We start from the raw sequence: 20,463 nt of genomic DNA on the forward strand, positions 1-20,463 counted from the left end.
TTTTTTAATATTTTTTTGCTTTTTATTAAGTTTCTTTTTTGGGCATATGCCTTTTGTTAAGTTAAACCAATAGTTGTAGGACCTAACTTGATGTTTATACAACTATATATATGCCTTTTTAATATTCAACTCTAAAAATGTTTGCTTTATATTGTTAAGATCACATGTTGAATGAAACAGATGACGAAGTTTGATGTTCTAGAGATGAAAATGGTATTTGAATGTAAGAAAAAAAATTAAAAAATAGATTTTTCTTTGATAATTACCTCCAAATCATTAAGGGGTAATGTAGAAAAAACCCCTTTATTATATTCGAGATTATTATTAATTACTGTAAATTTTGTTTTGAAAGCTATATAACGATGGGTAAGGTTATGGATTCTCTCATCTCTATCCTTCAGCATTCATAAAAGAGAGGCAATTGGTGGATAGTGTTGTTGTGATTAATGAGATGGTTGATTTGGTAAAGAAGATTGATAGTTAAACACTCATTTATCGATCAATTTGGAGAGACAGAGGTAATAACATTTGTGATCAGTCTAAAGAGGGAGATGCAAGAATACTCATATCAGTTTGGAGAGGCAGAAGCAAGAACATCCGAGATCCGCCTGAAGAAGCGGATATAAGAATACTCAAAACCATCTGAGAGGCAGAGGCTACAAGTTGAAACTTGAAAGGCATAGTGGATGCAAGGGTTTGAAAGTTGCGATCGAGAAAACTCAGATTGAGGTGCCGCCTGAAGAGGCGGAGATAAGAATACTCAAAATCATCTGAGAGGCAGAGGCTACAAGTTGAAACTCGAAAGGCATAGTGGATACAAGGGTTTGAAAGTTGCGGTGGAGAAAACTCATCTTGAGATGAAGAAAACTCGGACTGAGGTGGAGTTTTCCATTAGTAGGACTAGAAGAAGATAACCAATGATGACTCCTAGCTATAGTCTATCCATTTCAAAATACATGTCGCAGTCAATCACTGCACACATGTCAATACACAACTTTGACCATTAATATCTTTAAAAAATACTCATTGAGACAAATCAAACAACATATTACATGTTAACATTTGTATTTATATATTAGTTAAAAAATATAGTCAAAGTAAACTATGTGAATAGTGGACATTGTAAAATTGCAACATATATTTTGAAACAGAAGGATTATTTTTTTGGAGAATGTTAACTAGTGCCCCTGGGGCATTGGTTAAGCAGCTAAAAGAGGTAAGATTTTATTAAAAAGTGGTGCAATAATTAGTTAGTCAAAAATAACAGTTTATATTTCCAAGATAATTTTTTTACTTTTGGATTCCTTAACCAGTGCTCCGGGGGTAATGGTTAACAAAACCCTATTTTTTTTTAGGAATGACTCTCTATATCTGGTAAGAGATTGAGAAACGAGAGATATTACATCGACCCAATCAGAGGTTGTGCATAGTCCACTTAAAAAGGTTGTGATTGTCATGTTTATTACAAATTGATGAAAAACGAGGACATTTCTGTTGGGGAAAGTAAAAATATTCAAGACAATATCTTTAGTTCCAAAATTCATGACATTGTGTTGAATAATGGATAAAAACAAATTATTGAGATGTGGAATCTTGCGCAGCAAAACCTCATTAGAGGTATCTTCACTAAAAATTCGTCGTAGTTCGAGAAATTATGCTCTATGCATGAATTCGCTCTCAAATTATAAGGGAAAAAAAACCAACTTTTATCTGATTTAATGATATAATTTATAAGAAAAAATCTTTTTTTTTAAAAGTCTTTTGTTTATTTTTATGAAATTAAATTTAAATTACATTCAATTTTTCTCCCTCCTATTTTCTTCATAACCAATAATCAATAAAAGTTGAGTTTACATGTTCCTATTTTCTAAAATGAACACAAAAAGTATACTCCAAATTATTATGTTTTAGTTTTCGTAATAAGTCTAAAATGGTATTTTTTTTGCTTATAATTTGGGATGGAGGGAGTATATTTCCAATGGAGGAGATACATATGACATATCTATAAGTTCCCTTCAATTTTTTTAATTATTTTAATTGCAAAATAAATTTTATTTGATATAAAAAGAGTACAATTCGTACTTGACTCACCAAACATGGAGAAGTATACGTGATACTCCGACGCAACAAAACACAAAACTAGCTCCTAAAAAAGAAGACAATAAAGGTGGTTCGAAAACCATTCATAATACACACACGATCCAACTTTATTTCAATTTTGTGATTTCTTTTAACTTATTGCCTGTTTGGAACTGCGACGGGGGCTCTACAAACTCAGGTTTTTTCAAAGCTACAAATACTAGCTTTACAATTTTAACAGTGAGAGACATGGTAGATGTGCGTCTGTTGTGATAGATGTGCGTCTGTTGTGATAGAATTGGAAACAAACACATACTTAGTAGAAGCGAAATTAAGATGGGTTCACCGAATTCTTGTTCAGTTGTGAAAAAATCCAGAAGTCGCTACATTTGAATTTGATTTTGAGCTAAAATTGGCTTTTTTTTTCTCCACTAAAAAAACATAAGTGAAATTGGATTAGACATCTTCACTCAAAATTTTAAAGTGTTGATGTATATGAATATACTCATGATTAGGGGTGTGCAAAGTTAAAACCAAACTAAAACCAAAACCAATATTTGGTTTTTGTTTGGTTCTTGAAACCACTTCTCTAAAAACCGGTTTTTAAGTACAACTAGTTCGGATATGGTTCAGAACCGGTTCAAAACCGGTTTGTCGTAAAAACCAATATTTTTACTTTGGTTCGGATATGGTTCGGATATGCCCTTGAAACATCGGTTTTTACTTCTTCTTTTTCTTCTTTAGTGTCTCTGAAAAACAAACCACAATTACAAAATTCAATTCGAAAGAATTCTCAAACAGAAAAACAAGAGTGAATTCGCAAAATTACATGTGATTTGAAACATCAGCTACCGCCGCATCGTTTTGTAGATTATCGGCGCCGTCGCTGGAAGAAACCACCGGTGGTTGCTGCATATTTTCCTGTGGTTGCGTCTCCATCATAATCCCTCTACAACCGCATTAAATTAAATCGCAGAAACGGTCAATTTCCACTTTGAACAGTGTATGTATACTCTATAGATATAGTGGAAGAAGAATTACCTATAAACGTTGTCGTTTTGGTGATTTGAAAGCGAATACCGATGATCGACATAACGGACAGGTTTGATTCGATGATAACCAAGCATTCCGTATGGAATGCGTGACAGCAGAGAGGTAGAAGACGGAGGAGATCGTTTTGGTCGAACTTTGATAAGCAAACGACGCAGTCGCCGGAGATGACGGTGGAGGAGCGGCGTTTGATGGAGGGGAATGTGAAAATCGGAAGAGAATCAACGACGGAAGATGAAGTTGATGAAGTAGGCGTCACCAGAGAAACTCTAACAGTGGAGGACGATGACAGAGAGAAACGGCGGCGACGGAGGATGAAGTAGGGAATGAAGAGAAAACATACAGAGAGAAATCGAGAGTTAGAGCGTCCAGAGAGTGTGCCAGAATTTGGGTTAAAATCCCGATCCGAATTTTAATTGGTTTGGATATCCAACCCATTTAAAATGGGTTGGTTAATAACCATTTACAAAAAATCCGGATATTTTAAAGTGGATCTGGATATGGTTATGGTTTGGGCCTTAAACTGGTTATTATGCACACCCCTACTCATGATCATTTATATATTCCTCAACGTTCGCTTTTCATTTACGCGTCAAACTCTTGCTTACACCAACCGCTCTAACTACATATACCCTAAACCCTAGGAAGTCAGCACAACTATTGTCGAAGTGTGTGAGCAATAAAAAACTAGCCGGTCAAGATCGTTGAGATCCTTAATGTCTTGTATCAATGTAGCATTCTTGTCGAATATGAGAGTTAGCTCTAATATAACTTGGCTCATTCAAAATGTATATATAAATGTGAATGTAACACATAGATTTTTGCATACTATCAAGTACAAAAACAGAGAGTAATAATTTGTATTCTAACGTTGTCAAAGAATGTCTATGAGTTGGAAGCATAGTCAAAGCACAGAGATTTTAGCAAATACTTACAAATCTGCTAACAGTATTTCTGCCACAAACACAGCAACACAAACTGTAACATGTCTTGCCATGGAATACTAGAATGTACTGTCACAACAACACACTCTCACTTCAACCATAGTTACAACAACTTCACGCGTCTAAGCGCGTGAGAATTCATATCTATTCAAAAGAAGACAAGTTATTGCTTTGTCAGTATGTTTTGGACCATAGGTATCACAATTTACAACTTTGGTTATAGTGATTGGATCCTTCGTTGCACGCGCCTCAATGTAGCATTGGAATTTGTAGCTTTGAACATTCTAAATTCAGATATGCATGCTTTTAATTCATATGGTGTGTCACACTGCTTTTTATACTAGTTTGTGTTCAAAAAAAGAATGTAAGATACCTTGTTCATTCTTCTGAAGATGATACTATTACTGCGGTTTCCTTTTTCTTTATTTGTCACAAAATGTATTATACACTCCATTTATTTAAGGGTATGGTAACTGAAATAGATTCCCTATTAAGAAGATCTTATCTACCAAATTTTTATCAATGATAAATCAAGTAAGTAATTGGACTCAAACATTAATCAGTTTTATTATAGGACGAATCATTTGGTAGAACCCCAAGACCTTTTTCTCCCAGAATCAGATGGTTAGCACAAAAAAAATCAATGACTTGGTTTTTACAATGTTTTATTGACTCATTGAACTGAAAGGTTTTTTATTTCAATCAAACGGACTCCAATATATTGATTGTATGACTTTAAGATTTAATCACCATAGAATTCAGGTGTTAACCAACGGGGTTGGATTTAGCATAATAAATTAGACTTTCACAACTTAGCAAGTAATCTTTGTCGAGAGGCATAGCTTCAATTATGTCCGATAATTCTAAATAAGTGATTTTTTAAGGATAAAAAAAATGTTTGAACTAACGTTTTTTTTTATTGAACTAGATGTAGCATACTTGTTGAATATGAGAGTTGGCCCTAGATGTAACTTATAGCTCATTCAAAATGCATATAAAAATGTGTCTGTCTTTCCGCTCTTTTTATTGAACTAACGTTTGAAAATTATCAATGATGTTTTTTTTATGAAATTTTGATTTGGATTAAAACTAAAAATATAATTGTTTGTTCCTTTCAAGTTATAACAAATCAAATTAAACATGATTATTTATTTCAATGACACCAAAAATATAACAAAAAAATATATAATCTAATTTTTTTTAATGACACCAACAACTATCTTTATTATAGAAAGAGTTGTTTAAGTGTATAACTATGATAATGAATAAGTAAGTATAAATACACTCATCTAGTTTGTTTTTAAACGCTAAAGAAAGAAAAAATAGACATATTCATATCGTGTTTGTTACATTTTTTTAATATTTGTACATGTGTTATTTATATTCAAAATTGAGGACTTTTTTTGGAAGACAAAAAGCCAGCCCAAAAGAACTGGAGGGGGTTATTTTCTTTATACATAGTATAGATTTAAGGGAAGGGCGAGGTACTTACTCTTATAGTTTTATAGTAGGGCTGTCAAAATAGGATACTTATCACTATTGAATTGGATTGTAAAATTTTGGTATAAGGAGAGCTAATTAAATATGAGCTCCATAATTAGTGTCAACGGTGAAACTAGCAATATTTTCAGAATAATGCTGAATGTCCCGAAAACATGCTTCCCGACATTTTCCCGACCATTATAAAACAACCCTTGAATTGTTGTGTCATTCTTTTTTTTTTGGTTGCATCAATAAAATTTACAAACCTACTATAATTGTTAATAAATAATAATATATACTACAATTTATGGAAGAGTTTTTCTCTCTATAATTTAGCCACGTGTTGACACATAAGGTGGTTCTAAAACATGCAGTGGTGAAATTTATGGCTGTAGAAACATGGTGGCTGATAGGTGTGGTTTATCTTTATCATGTGTTGAATTGAAGGTAGTTGAACGGTGGAAAATTTAGACTAAAATACATGCAGTATGTGAGAAATCAATCCATTCGTGAAAGCCTCAGGATGATTTCTCTCGCGATGAATAGCATCGCGCATATTTTCATGAGGTGACCACATATAAAGAAAAGTAAAATATTTTTTAAAACTTATAGTAAAATTAACCAATAAAAATCACAATATCTATTACTTATATAAAATGTACTTCATAAAATACACTTAAAACAACAAGAATAAATTTATAAAGGGTTAGTAAAGGGTATAATTTACTAATTACTTATTTTTTAGCTATAAGAAAAAAGAAGCAAAGCATTAATAAAAGATTTTTTTAGAATAATAAGGATTAATAAAGCATCATTTCCTTTCCTTTTTCCAATTTACTAATAAATTAACAATAATAAAGAGGGACATTGTATTGTATACGTAGGGTCGAGGTTCGAACCCCAAATATCTTACTTATTTATCATAAAGGTTAATTTATAGTTATTAAGCTACTTGACAAAAAAATAAAATAAAATAAAATAACAGTAATACTAAACAAAAGGAGTGGGGGTGTGCCTTTATAATATTTGTTTGGACTAATAATAATAATAATAATAATAATAATAATAATAATAATAATAATAATAATAATAATAATAATAATAATAATAATAATAATAATAATAATAATAATAATAATAATAATAATAGGTTTTTGTTTAAAGATCTAATAATAATAGGTTTCATAACAATTGTTTTCACTTATTTTCAAAGTAAAATAGTTTTTATAACAATTGTTTTCACATATTTTCAAAGTAAAATAGTTTTTATAACAATTTTTTTATCAGTAACTAAACCATAGACCGTTTAATATGGATCTAATCCAACAATGGACCTCCTATATTTAGGTTTTTTTTTTTAGGGAAAGACCTCCTATATTTATTAAATTTTAATAAAATATTATTTATGGTCTTCATCTTTTATTATTGTAAAATTTATTTTTTATTAAAAATGATACAGTTTCACATTTAAACCATGTTTCAGAGATCTATACCAGACACTTAAAAAAAAACAATTTTCTACTTTTTCTTACAACAAATATTTGTTTTTAGGAATACTGACTAAAACTATTATTGTCTGCAGGATATAAGGGAAAAAAATTGGTATTAAAGTGCTTGTTTTTTTTTTTTGTTGAAAGAATTAAAGTACTTGGAATATTAACACTCATGGTACGAAACATAAGATGGTGGCTGTAGATTCCAATCTTTTTGAACTCTTGATTCACCTATATAGTAAATAACGACAAAAAATATAAAATTACAAAGTGTAAGTTTAGATAAAAGAGGAAAATATACTTTCTGTGCTTATAAAATTTGAAAATGGGATTGGCTACGTTGAAAGAAAGGAATCTTTGTCAAGGTGTTTGGGGGGTTGGTAGCTTTTGCTAGAACCAAGGATGTCTTACCAAGAAGGAATAAAGCATATTCAAAACCTAGAAAGAGATACTAACATCTCACCTTCACTCACAGTTGGTCGGTCTTTGAGTCATCACCTTATAGTTATAAGTGATTAGTAATAATATTATTTGATACTAATTCACTTCTTTTGTTGTTGATTCACTTGATTGTGTGGATATTTCATTGAACAATAATGGGAACATATAATGTGGGATTTGATGAACTTGATCCCGAAATTGTCGTTTTTTTTGAAATTCGGGTATCATGATCATTCCATGTTCTTTATGTGGTGAAAGAATTTGGAATTGGAGCGACAATTATCTATACCAAACAATAAATTAAAATGAAATATTTGTACTATCCGTAAGCTTAGTTCGGTTGACAAAGACATTTTAAACCTTAAATTCTCTACTTATTTATTTTAAAAGTGAATTTCTTGTCATTATGCTACTTGATAAAAAATAAAAAAAACTTGTACTAACGGAAAGAGTAGTAAATGAGCTTGAGTTAGTTGGCTAAACAATGATAAATGAATGAGTTAAATTTTTAATAGTGGTTAAGCAATGTTGAGTCGTAAAGTTGAACAACATTTCAGTCTATGTGTATTACGCACTTTTAAGGAAAAATGGGAAATTCTATGAGTTGTGATCTAAGCATCGGAGTAGGGATTTCTGTTTTTTTAACCTTTCAATTCTTTTTCTACGAAACTCCTTGATAATGGATTGTAGAGTTCTCTCTCTCCTAAACTCACATCATTGTTGGACCAAACGAAATAACCAATCTTAGTGTGTTTGTTCTTCTACTCTCTTTATCTTGTTGTTCTTGATTTGATTGTTGTTTTGTTTATCATTTAGTTCTTTGTTGCTTGGACTATTTTGAGGTTGGTTTTGTTCTACTCTCTTCCAATTGACAATAATTGGCACTCGCCGTTGGGTAAGGATTCATTTTTTCAAGTGAGCATCAAGGGTACCAAACGAACCATTGATAATTTTCTAGAGACAACCAATTATAGTTATGGAAAGTGAAGAAAGAAGTAATTTTGATTCAAGACAAGTGTGTAGAAGCTTTTAAAGGGAGAGGCGAGGATGCCCATAAATTTGAAACAATCACCAAAGACCGAGATGAGTGATAAGGAAAAAATTGTCACTATCTTGTGTTTCATAGATAAAGTGTCGAGGGAAGTCTAGAATAAGAAGATTGGGGCATCAATGTGGATCAAATTGGAGTCCTTGCATATGACAAACCCGTTGGCTCATAGACAATTCTTGAAAAGATAATTATACTTATTTAGAATGGTGGAGTCAAAATCTATTATGGATCAATTGATGGAATTCAACAAATCATTGATAATTTGGTGAATATTGAAGTGAATCTTGATGATGAAGATAATATTTTGCTCTTATTGTGTGCATTACATAGATCATTTGTGAATTTTAAGGATATTATGATTTATCCAAAGGAAGACAACGTCACCTTGGATGAGGTCCAATCGTCCCTTACAATCAAGGGGTTAACTAAGTTGAAGTACTTGAAGGTGAAAAGTAGTGAGGGAATCCTTGAATATATCAAAAGGAATAGTTTAGAGTAAAAGGAGAGTCTAAATAAAAGTCAAGTGGTGGTGAAAAATGAAGTGTATCGATTGCCGTAAGATAGTTCAATTATAAAGGGTTTGTGAAATTCTAGCGCACTTGTTTTAATATGTTCTGATGACACCCTGTCATCCTAGTTCATTAGGCTATTTTTATGTAATTTTTGGGTCATTTTTGATGTAATTATGGGAGCTAGAAGCCACAAAGGAGCAAAAATACAAGTTTAAGGGAATCAGAAATCGGCCACCGATTGCACCAATCAGCCACCGATTTTGCTGCTGAATTTCCATATTTCAAGACTGCAAAAATCGGCCACCGATCCTGTTAAATCGGCCACCGATCCTGAGCTTTGGATCGCATTTTTCTGGGCTTAAATTGTGGATCGGTTACCGATTGGATGCCATCGGTAACCGATTTTGACTGTGCTTATATAAAGAAACTCGGTCTCAGGTTAAAGGAAGAGGATTTTTGGAGATCAAAACACCTGGAAACACATAGGAGAGCGATTTGGAGCATCTTGGAACATCATTGAAGGAGTTTTAACAAGGTTTATTCATGAATTCATCTTGTAATTCTTCTTCTTTTGTTTATTGCTCAATTATGTGTAACTAAACCCTCCTTTGTTGGGGATGAGTAGACCTAGATGAACATCATTGTTATGACCTAGTTTAATATTATTGATTGAAATTCATATGATTGTTTCTCTTATCTCCGTTCTTAATGCTTTTTATTGATTGATCACCTTTAAATTGATTTATGGTTTATTTTGTGAAACGGAAGTGGAATTGATAAACGCTTTGAAATCAGAGATCCTTGCCTTTGTAATCTAGGAATAGATACAAACCCTTGGAATCATTGAAAGAATTCTTGTTCGTTAATGCTTAACCCTAATCTTCAAATTCACTAAGGAATTAGGTTTTTATTTTAGGTTTAAAGTTTTTGTCACTAAGGAATTAGGGCAAGAATAAATTAGATAATTCGGTGACAATCATACGAGTCGATTCAATAGTTAAGACTAGGTTATTAGCTTTTCATGGTCATCTAGCGAAACTCATCCCTGACATCTTTCTCTCATTAATCTTAATCACTTTAATTTCCGTTATTTTCAATATTGCGATAAAACAAACAACTTAACCTTTTGTTCAATTAAGTCATAAATACAATTCAACCGTATAACGCGATCCTCGAGTTCGACACTCGGTCTTACCGTTTTATTTACTACTTGAACGATTTCGTACACTTGCGAAATACGCCATCAAGTTTTTGGCGCCGTTGCCGGGGATTGCCAAATCACTGTTGAATTTTATTTTCTTAATTGAAATTTTTTGCTCTGCAACAAAATTATTGTTTTTATTTTTGTTTTAATATTAGTACTCACTCATTGTCTAACCTTATATGCGAGGCCAGCCCTCAGCTGAACTTACCTTTATTCCAGAAGTTGAAAAGTACTGCCGAGCAATCCGGAAAGAAACAAAACTCCGAAAACTTCGAGAAAAGGAAGGGACCAGCGGAGTAGAGGTTGACACGGACGAGCAGTTAGACGAAGAGATGGCGGAGGGACCAGGACCACAGCCACAGCCCCAACCTGAAGAAAGACTTCTAGGAGACTATGGGGCCCGGGACAGAAACCGAAACAGGCTAACCATCACTAATCAGCCTGTGACGGTAGACAAGTTTGAGATTAATTCCGGTCTGTTGCGGGAGTTGAAGGAGAATCAGTATGCGGGGAAGTACAATGAAGATGCCAACAAGCACTTGAAGAGTTTCTTGATACTTTGTGAGACAGCTAAGGTACAAGGACACTCTGAGGAAGCAAAAAGATTGAGACTGTTCCCGTTCACTTTAACCGATGATGCATATGAGTGGTTTGACTCCTTACCGGCTGGTAGCATAACAACTTGGAATGAGATGGAAGATAAGTTCTTGGAGCAATTCTTTCCTACAGCTCTATTTGTGAGGAGGCGTCAAGACATTTCCAGCTTCCAACAGAAAGAGGGAGAGTCCTTGGGAGAAGCTTATAAAAGGTACAAGAAGTTAATCTCAGCATGTCCCGAACACAACTTTGATACTACGGTTCAAATGCAGATGTTTTGTAATGGTCTACGTCTGGCTACTAGACAAGTTCTCGACACAGCTTCCGGTGGTTCCATCAATTTCAAAACCGCCTCTCAAATAATCAAAATCATTGAAGCTGTTGCACTTAATGAACAAATGGAGATGTATGATAGAACCGGTGGTACAAGGGGAGGACTCATAGATCTGAATCAACTTGAGCTCAAAAATGCTCAAAGCATACTAACTGGTAAGCAGATTCAAGATGCAGTAGCTGCTGAAGTATCAAAGAAAATGGCAGCACTTAACTTAACTCAACCCCAAGTTGCTCCGGTGAATCAAATGAACACTGTCAAATGTGATTGGTGTGCTGGCCCCCATTTCACTATGCATTGTGATGTACCCATGGATGCAACCCAAGTGGAGATGGTGAACTACCTCAGCAGTCAAGGGAACCAGGTTAGAAATAACCCTTTTGCAAATACATATAATCCAGGCTGGAGGAACCATCCAAATTTCTCGTGGAAAAATCAGCAAGGTGGTTCTCAAAATCAACAACAAGGGGGTTATCAAGGAGGTCCATCAAACCAAGCTCCAAAGAAGGCTGATTGGGAGTTAGCTATAGAAGCAATGGCATCAAACATGAATTCCTTAGCTCAAGAAACCAGAGAGGCTCAAAAGAATACAAGGGCTTCAATCAAAAATCTCGAAACTCAAGTTGGTCAAGTTGCTCAACAACTCACACAACGAGCACCAGGGACCCTTCCAAGCAACACTGTTATCAATCCAAGGGATCATGAAAATGTGAACATGGTTACCACAAGAAGCATGAAGAAAGATGAATCACTATCATCTCAAGCTAAACATGATGAAGGTGACTCATCTCCTGAACTAATTGAAGTGGAGGTTGAAGTGCGTGATTCTGGTGTTACTCAAGTTGTTGGAGAGCCTGAGAAGAAAAAGAAAGATGAAGTTCCAAAGCCACAAATCAAGCTGCCTTATCCTCAAAGGGTGAAGAAAGAAAAAGATGAGAAGTGCTTTGCAAAATTCATCGAGATGTTCAAAAAACTACAAATCAACATCCCATTTGCTGAAGCTCTCCAACAAATGCCTTCATATGCAAAATTCATGAAGGACATCCTTTCAAGGAAGAGAACAATTGATGATGAAGACGTGATGCTCACCGAGCAATGTAGTGCTGTTTTACAAAGAAAAATACCAAGGAAGCTAAAAGATCCTGGTAGTGTTACGATTCCTTGTACCATTGGAGATAGAACTTTTAAGAAGGCGTTGATTGATCTTGGAGCTAGTGTGAGCTTGATGCCTTTGTCTATTTATAAGAAGTTAGGCATTGGAAGAGTACGAGACACAAGGATGACTCTACAGTTTGCAGATAAGTCTTACAAATTTCCCTATGGCATAGTTGAAGATGTTCTTGTGAAAGTTGATAAATTCATCTTCCCGGTAGATTTTGTCGTTCTTGAGATGGAAGAAGATGACGATATTCCTTTGATACTAGGAAGACCGTTCTTGCAAACCGGAAGGTGTTTAATTGACATGGAAGATGGCACTTTAACGTTGAAATTCTTTGATGAGGTGGTGAAGTTGAATGTTCTAAAAGCTATGAAGCACCCCGAAGAAGAAAAATGCTATAGGGTCGACATGATCAAATCCTTTGTGAAAGAAAAACTCCAAAAAGAGATACCAGCCCTCCCACTTGAAAGAGTCCTAAGCTTGCCACCGGAAATTGCACAAGAAAGTGAGGATCCTAAAGAAGGTGAAGTCTTAGCTATGTTGGAGGCCTCTCCATCCCACAACCGTCGCACCCCTACTAGGTGGGAGGAACTTCATCCTCAAAACGAAGCTGTGGAGAAATCAAAGGAAGCGCCGGTAGTTGAACTCAAACAATTACCCTCTCACTTGAAGTATGTGTTCCTTGGTGAGAAAGAGAAGTACCCAGCAATCATTAGTTCTAACTTGAGCAAACTTGAGGAAGAAAAACTGTTAAGGGTGCTTAGAATGTACAAGGGTGCTCTAGGTTGGTCTATTGAGGACTTGAAAGGAATAAGTCCTACTTTCTGCATGCATAAAATATTAATGGAGGACAATTTCAAGCCGGTGGTGCAGCCACAACGAAGACTAAATCCAGCCATGAAAGAGGTGATTAGAAAGGAGGTAGTAAAGTTACTTGAAGCTGGTATCATCTATCCCATTTCAGACAGTTCGTGGGTGAGTCCCGTCCAAGTTGTTCCTAAAAAGGGTGGGACTACCGTGGTTACAAATGAGAAGAATGAGCTGATCCCAACACGTACAGTCACCGGGTGGAGAGTTTGTATTGACTATAGGAGGCTGAATACCGCAACAAGGAAGGATCACTTCCCACTACCTTTCATTGATCAAATGTTAGAGAGGTTAGCGGGTCATGAGTACTACTGTTTCTTGGACGGGTACTCTGGTTATAATCAAATTGCGGTGGCACCTGAAGATCAAGAGAAAACTGCTTTCACATGTCCTTATGGGATATTTGCCTACAGGAGAATGCCATTTGGGCTATGCAATGCCCCTGCCACGTTTCAAAGGTGTGTCATGTCCATATTCTCCGATATGCTTGAAAAACATATCGAAGTTTTTATGGATGATTTTTCTGTCTTTGGCTCTTCTTTTGATCATTGTTTGCATAATTTATCTCTTGTATTGGAAAGATGTCAAAAGCTAATTTAGTCCTAAACTGGGAAAAATGCCATTTCATGGTGAGAGAGGGAATTGTTTTGGGTCACCGAATCTCTCACAAGGGGATAGAGGTTGACCAAGCTAAAATTGAAGTAATTGAAAAACTTCCTCCTCCCACTAATGAGAAAGGCATTCGAAGCTTTTTAGGCCATGCAGGTTTTTATAGGAGGTTTATCAAAGATTTTTCAAAAATAGCAAAACCCCTTACTAACCTGCTTGTCAAAGACATTCCATTCCAATTCAATGATGAATGTCTGAATGCTTTTAATACTTTGAAACAAAAATTGATCACTGCCCCTATTGTCATTGCACCTGATTGGTCACTACCTTTTGAAATTATGTGTGATGCAAGTGACATAGATGTTGGGGTAGTACTTGGTCAAAGAAAAGATAAGTTGTTGCATGTTATCTATTATGCCAGCCATGTTTTGAATCCAGCACAACTTAACTATGCTACCACTGAAAAAGAACTTTTGGCTGTTGTTTATGCTTTTGATAAATTTAGATCTTACCTGTTAGGGTCTAAAGTCATTGTTTACACTGACCATGCTGCACTAAGGTATTTTTTTTCTAAGCAGGAATCTAAGCCAAGGCTTCTTAGGTGGATACTGTTGTTGCAGGAATTTGATTTAGAGATCCGTGACAAGAAAGGATCGGAGAACACGGTGGCTGACCATCTTTCTCGCCTGGAGAAGATGGATGAAACAGAGGAGGAGAGGCCTATCAAGGACCTCTTTGCTGATGAGCACATCTTAGCTTTTGCGATGGTGCCGTGGTTTGCGGACTATGCGAACTACATGGTGGGTAAGATTATTCCTCTTGACTTTAACTCCCAACAACGTAAGAAATTCCTACATGACTGCAAGTCATATGTGTGGGATGAACCATTTTTGTACAAAAGGGGGGTTGATGGTTTGTTAAGAAGATGTGTCCCCGAAGATGAACAAGAAAAGGTGTTGTGGCACTGCCATGACTCCAGCTATGGGGGACACTTTAGTGGGGATAGGACTGCTGCAAAGGTCCTTCAGTCAGGCCTGTTTTGGCCTACTCTTTTTAAAGATGCTTTCACCTATGTTCAGAAATGTGACCGCTGCCAACGCACAGGAAATATTTCAAAAAGAAACGAGATGCCACAAAATCCTGTGTTAGAAGTGGAAATCTTTGATGTGTGGGGAATTGACTTCATGGGACCATTCCCGTCCTCATACTCAAAGATGTACATTTTGGTGGCAGTGGATTACGTTTCTAAGTGGGTGGAAGCAATTGCCACGCAAACCAATGATGCTCAAGTAGTGGTGGCCTTCCTCAAGAAAAACATTTTCTCACGCTTTGGGGTTCCTAGAGCCTTAATTAGTGATGAAGGCACCCACTTCCTCAATCGAAAGATGGAGGCGTTGTTGAAAAAGTACAATGTGCATCATCGGATTGCCACACCCTACCACCCTCAAACTAGTGGACAAGTAGAAGTATCCAATAGGCAAATCAAGCAAATTTTAGAAAAAACTGTGAACTCGTCCCGAAAGGATTGGTCTCTTAAGCTTGATGATGCCTTATGGGCATACAGGACTGCCTTCAAAACACCTATAGGTATGTCCCCTTTTCAGATTGTTTATGGAAAATCTTGTCATTTGCCCTTGGAGCTCGAACACAAGGCTTTGTGGGCAACTAAGCTCCTTAATTTTGATCTTTTTAAAGCAGGTGAGTCTAGAATTCTTCAACTCCATGAGTTGGATGAGTTCCGGAACTATGCCTACGAGAATGCCAAAATTTATAAAGAAAAAACAAAGAAATGGCATGACAAAAAGATTCAAATTAGGGAGTTTAGAGAAGGGCAACTTGTTTTACTTTTTAATTCCAGGTTGAGGCTGTTCCCTGGAAAGCTGAAGTCAAGGTGGTCCGGGCCATTCAAAGTGGCGAAAGTTTACCCGTACGGTGCCATTGAGGTACAACACTTGGATTCTGACAAGACCTTTAAGGTCAATGGACAAAGGCTCAAACCATATTATGGGGGAGAGTCGGAGCGTTCAAGGGAGTCCATTTCGTTACAATCCACTTGAAGGAAGAAAAGTGGACCGTCAAGCTTAGGACGTTAAACCAGCGCTTGATGGGAGGCAACCCATCGTAGGTATATTTTTCTTTTCTTTAATCTTTGCATTTATCTTATGAAAATGTGGGCAGTACAGATTTTAAGTCCCACACAAAAAAATTTAGAAATTTCCTTTTGAAAATGTCAAAAATTGGTAGTCGTTTTTCACAACCGGTGACCAATTTTTGACACCAAAAATATTTTTTCCAAGTCTGGAAAAATCGGTAGCTGATTGAACAAATCGGTGACCGATTTTCTACGTTTTTTTTTGTACAGTAAAAAAAAAAAAAAAAAAAAAAAAAAAAATCGGTGGCCGATTCTCAAAATCGGTAGCCGATTTTGAGTAGGAAAAAATCGTTTTCCTTGCTGTTGTTTTCGGTAACCGATGGCTGTAAATCGGTAGCCGATTTTTGGTGTGGTGCCCATATATTCCACATTCCAACACTCTTCTTCTCCAAGTCCAAACATATGTGCGCCGCCCAACCTCCATAGGTACCGAAAATCTTCCCTTTCTTCTTCTTCTTCACCATTCAATCCAACCCAAACCTCAAATATTCACCAAATCTTCATCTTCAACATTTATAACCTTTTCACAAACCTCCACATCTCCATCTCTAACCTCACACACTAATAAACCCTCTTTCAACAACACCACTACCCATCACCATAAACCTTCATAAACCATTCACAACACCACAAATCCATCACAAAGCAAACCCACAAGCTTGTTATCAACGAATTCAACCCACATTACATCAATTTCACCAAACCCTAACTTTATTCCCAATTTCATAATCCAAATTCACATACCCATTCCCAATTTCATCAACACCCATGGCCCAAACTAGGAATCAAGGTCAACCACCACCACCACCCACACGAAAGAGGAAAGGAAAAGAGTCTTCCTCCTCTCAACCACCACCACCAACCCCTCCACCCCAACCACAACCCAATAACCCACCACCTTACCGACGGTTTGTCTCTGAGACGGCGGAGAAACGCTACCAGGAAATTAAGGGGAACACGTTTACTAAGGAGCGGGGATTTGATCTTGGGTCACTCACGAGGTATCCTATTTTTGCTGAGAGAATTGAGCAGAAGGGTTGGCACGGTATTGTGAATATGGTGACAGGTGAGAGCAACAAAACCATTGCTTTAGAATTTTTATCTAATGCATTTGCTGCGGGAGAAACGAGTAGACATGCTAAAGTTCGAGGCAAGAGGGTGGGGTACAGTTCTGATGATATTGCTAGGGTGTTGGGGCTTACTAGGCCGGACGAGTGTGGTGTTATCGAGCGGAGGAAGGAGTCTGGAGGAGGGGAGAGAAATGCGGATTATTGGGCTGGGTTACTTGCTGGTCTTGTTCGAGAGGGGGCTGGTTGGAAAGGAAAGGGCGGAGTACCGCAGCGAATTGATGTAGTGGATTTATTGCCAATATTCAAGGCTTGGTCGAACTTTCTTCTGACCACTATTGAGCGGACTTCCGCTAAGGCTGAGATGACCCGTGCTCGCTTTTATATTTTGCAGGCTGTGCTTTCTGATGATGACATTGATGTTGCTAGGCTGATGTATGCGAGTTTGAAGGACCTCATCAACACCACTGGGTCCACTGCTGGTCATTGCTGTTTGATTAACGCTCTTTGCCAGGAGGCACAGGTTCCTTCAGAACCTACTGATATCTATCTCACATCTCAGCTTCCAATTTCAGACAAGACCCTGGTAAAATATGAGAAAGAGCAAGAGAAGTTTGAGCGCGAACTCGCGCGACAAAGAGAGCAGCAGGGTCAGCCTCAGATGATGGAGGAGGATCAACCACACCAGATACCGCAGATGCCTCAGGTGCAGCCACCTATGATGCAGCAGCAGCAGGGATACATCCCTCCTCATTTTGCACACTACACTTATGCTATGGCCAACTGGGCCATGGATATCTCCTCCCGAGATCGGATTCCACCACCAGCCTTCCATGAAGAGTTTATTATTGCAGCTGATGCATATCGTCGTGGTCCTGATGCCATGACTAATGCATATCAAAGATTTGCGAGCCCCGAGGACATGGAGAGGTACTTTGCTGAGGAGAGGGCGAGGGGAGCCGCCAGAGAGGCTAGCATCAGAGAGGAGTACTACCGGATTCAGGCTGAGCAGCCTAATACCGAGGAGCATCCACATTACTATCCATTCCCACCATCTGGACCAGGAGGGTCGTCAGGAGCAGGAGGACCACATTGACTTGACTTGGGCACCTTGTCTAGCCCAAGCATTTTATCTTGTTTTTCAGTATTTATGTTTTTGCTATTTGATTCAGTACTTTGTTTCAGTTGTATTTTCATTTGAACTTGAGTAGTTTCCCATTTTTGTACTTGTTTTTGAACTTGTTTATTATCAATGAATTTGTTTGTTTCATGTGACCTATTCCAGTTTAGTAACAGTGATTTGATGAAATGATATTCTGAAAGTTCAAACAGGAGGAGTGACTTGGTTCTTCAAAAGGCGAAGTGTACGGCGTTGCTAGGTAGTCACAACTCCCAGAAATCTCAGCCATAAGGTTCATTGCCAAACTTTGTTTTTCAATTTACTTATATGATAGATTAGATTTCCATGCAACTACATTTCTAGAACTTGCATTGTTTCTCTACTGTCGATTGGTCTTTGTCATTTACACACTGAGGCAAAAGTGCTTGGTCCTGTGAGCCTTTTTGAAGCCTACCCTGTTTTCATTTTGTAAATTTATCCTTTCTTAGCCAATTTGAGCCGGTATGTTTAGAACTTTTTGTTCGGTGACAAACTACAAATGAAGCCTAGAGCCTTTTAGGATGATTAACCTGAAATATTATTTTTGAGTTAGGCTATGTAGAATGTTGCTAAATGATAAGTTTGGGGTTGCCTTTGGAATTTGCAACCCAATAAGTTTGGGGTGGGGTACTAGAGAACAAGAGAGAAAGAAAAAGAATGAAAAATACACACAAAATGGTGTATCAAAAAAAAAAAAAAAAAAGAAGAATGAAATTGAAAAAGGGACACACATTGCTATATCCGAGTAAAATTTCAAACTCGAAGTGTCCCAAATTTTGAAAATGTTCTCTAGGTACCTAAAATCGTTATTTCAAAGGGGAATTGGGGGATTGAATGCTGTTTATCACTTGTAGGAATGCCTAACTCAAATTTTGTGTAGCCTACTTATCCAAATGTATCCCACCTTTTACCTAAGCCCCGTTACAACCCTAAAGACCTCAAAAGTGTGTAATGACTTTGACTTTGATTGATGTTTAGAAACTTTTCAAGCGTATGGTAATATGTAGACCTGCATGTCGACTGGTAGAACCCTATTTCATAATTTTTGCGTGGAGTTGTGAATTGGTGGATGCGAACAAGTCAAACTAGCTCATCTTTAGCTAGAGGGAGATTGAACTTTTGGGTACTATCATTTCATCAGGTAACTGTTATTTTACTGTCATTTGTCACTGTTGCAAGTAAATTCCTTGAGGACAAGGAATAGTTCAAGTTTGGGGTTGTGATGACACCCTGTCATCCTAGTTCATTAGGCTATTTTTATGTAATTTTTGGGTCATTTTTGATGTAATTATGGGAGCTAGAAGCCACAAAGGAGCAAAAATACAAGTTTAAGGGAATCAGAAATCGGCCACCGATTGCACCAATCAGCCACCGATTTTGCTGCTGAATTTCCATATTTCAAGACTGCAAAAATCGGCCACCGATCCTGTTAAATCGGCCACCGATCCTGAGCTTTGGATCGCATTTTTCTGGGCTTAAATTGTGGATCGGTTACCGATTGGATGCCATCGGTAACCGATTTTGACTGTGCTTATATAAAGAAACTCGGTCTCAGGTTAAAGGAAGAGGATTTTTGGAGATCAAAACACCTGGAAACACATAGGAGAGCGATTTGGAGCATCTTGGAACATCATTGAAGGAGTTTTAACAAGGTTTATTCATGAATTCATCTTGTAATTCTTCTTCTTTTGTTTATTGCTCAATTATGTGTAACTAAACCCTCCTTTGTTGGGGATGAGTAGACCTAGATGAACATCATTGTTATGACCTAGTTTAATATTATTGATTGAAATTCATATGATTGTTTCTCTTATCTCCGTTCTTAATGCTTTTTATTGATTGATCACCTTTAAATTGATTTATGGTTTATTTTGTGAAACGGAAGTGGAATTGATAAACGCTTTGAAATCAGAGATCCTTGCCTTTGTAATCTAGGAATAGATACAAACCCTTGGAATCATTGAAAGAATTCTTGTTCGTTAATGCTTAACCCTAATCTTCAAATTCACTAAGGAATTAGGTTTTTATTTTAGGTTTAAAGTTTTTGTCACTAAGGAATTAGGGCAAGAATAAATTAGATAATTCGGTGACAATCATACGAGTCGATTCAATAGTTAAGACTAGGTTATTAGCTTTTCATGGTCATCTAGCGAAACTCATCCCTGACATCTTTCTCTCATTAATCTTAATCACTTTAATTTCCGTTATTTTCAATATTGCGATAAAACAAACAACTTAACCTTTTGTTCAATTAAGTCATAAA

At 36.5% G+C, this 20,463-nt stretch overlaps 1 pseudogene; it reads left to right on the forward strand.

The window, feature by feature from the left end:
• Positions 1-10,435: 10,435 nt before the first annotated feature.
• LOC146926936 (uncharacterized) lies at positions 10,436-15,879 on the forward strand (annotated as a pseudogene).
• The last annotated feature ends 4,584 nt before the right edge of the window (positions 15,880-20,463 follow it).

This window comes from Medicago sativa, chromosome 4, assembly GCF_051527215.1.
Source record: "Medicago sativa cultivar Bolivia chromosome 4, Bolivia_mono, whole genome shotgun sequence".
Lineage (NCBI taxonomy): Eukaryota > Viridiplantae > Streptophyta > Magnoliopsida > Fabales > Fabaceae > Medicago > Medicago sativa.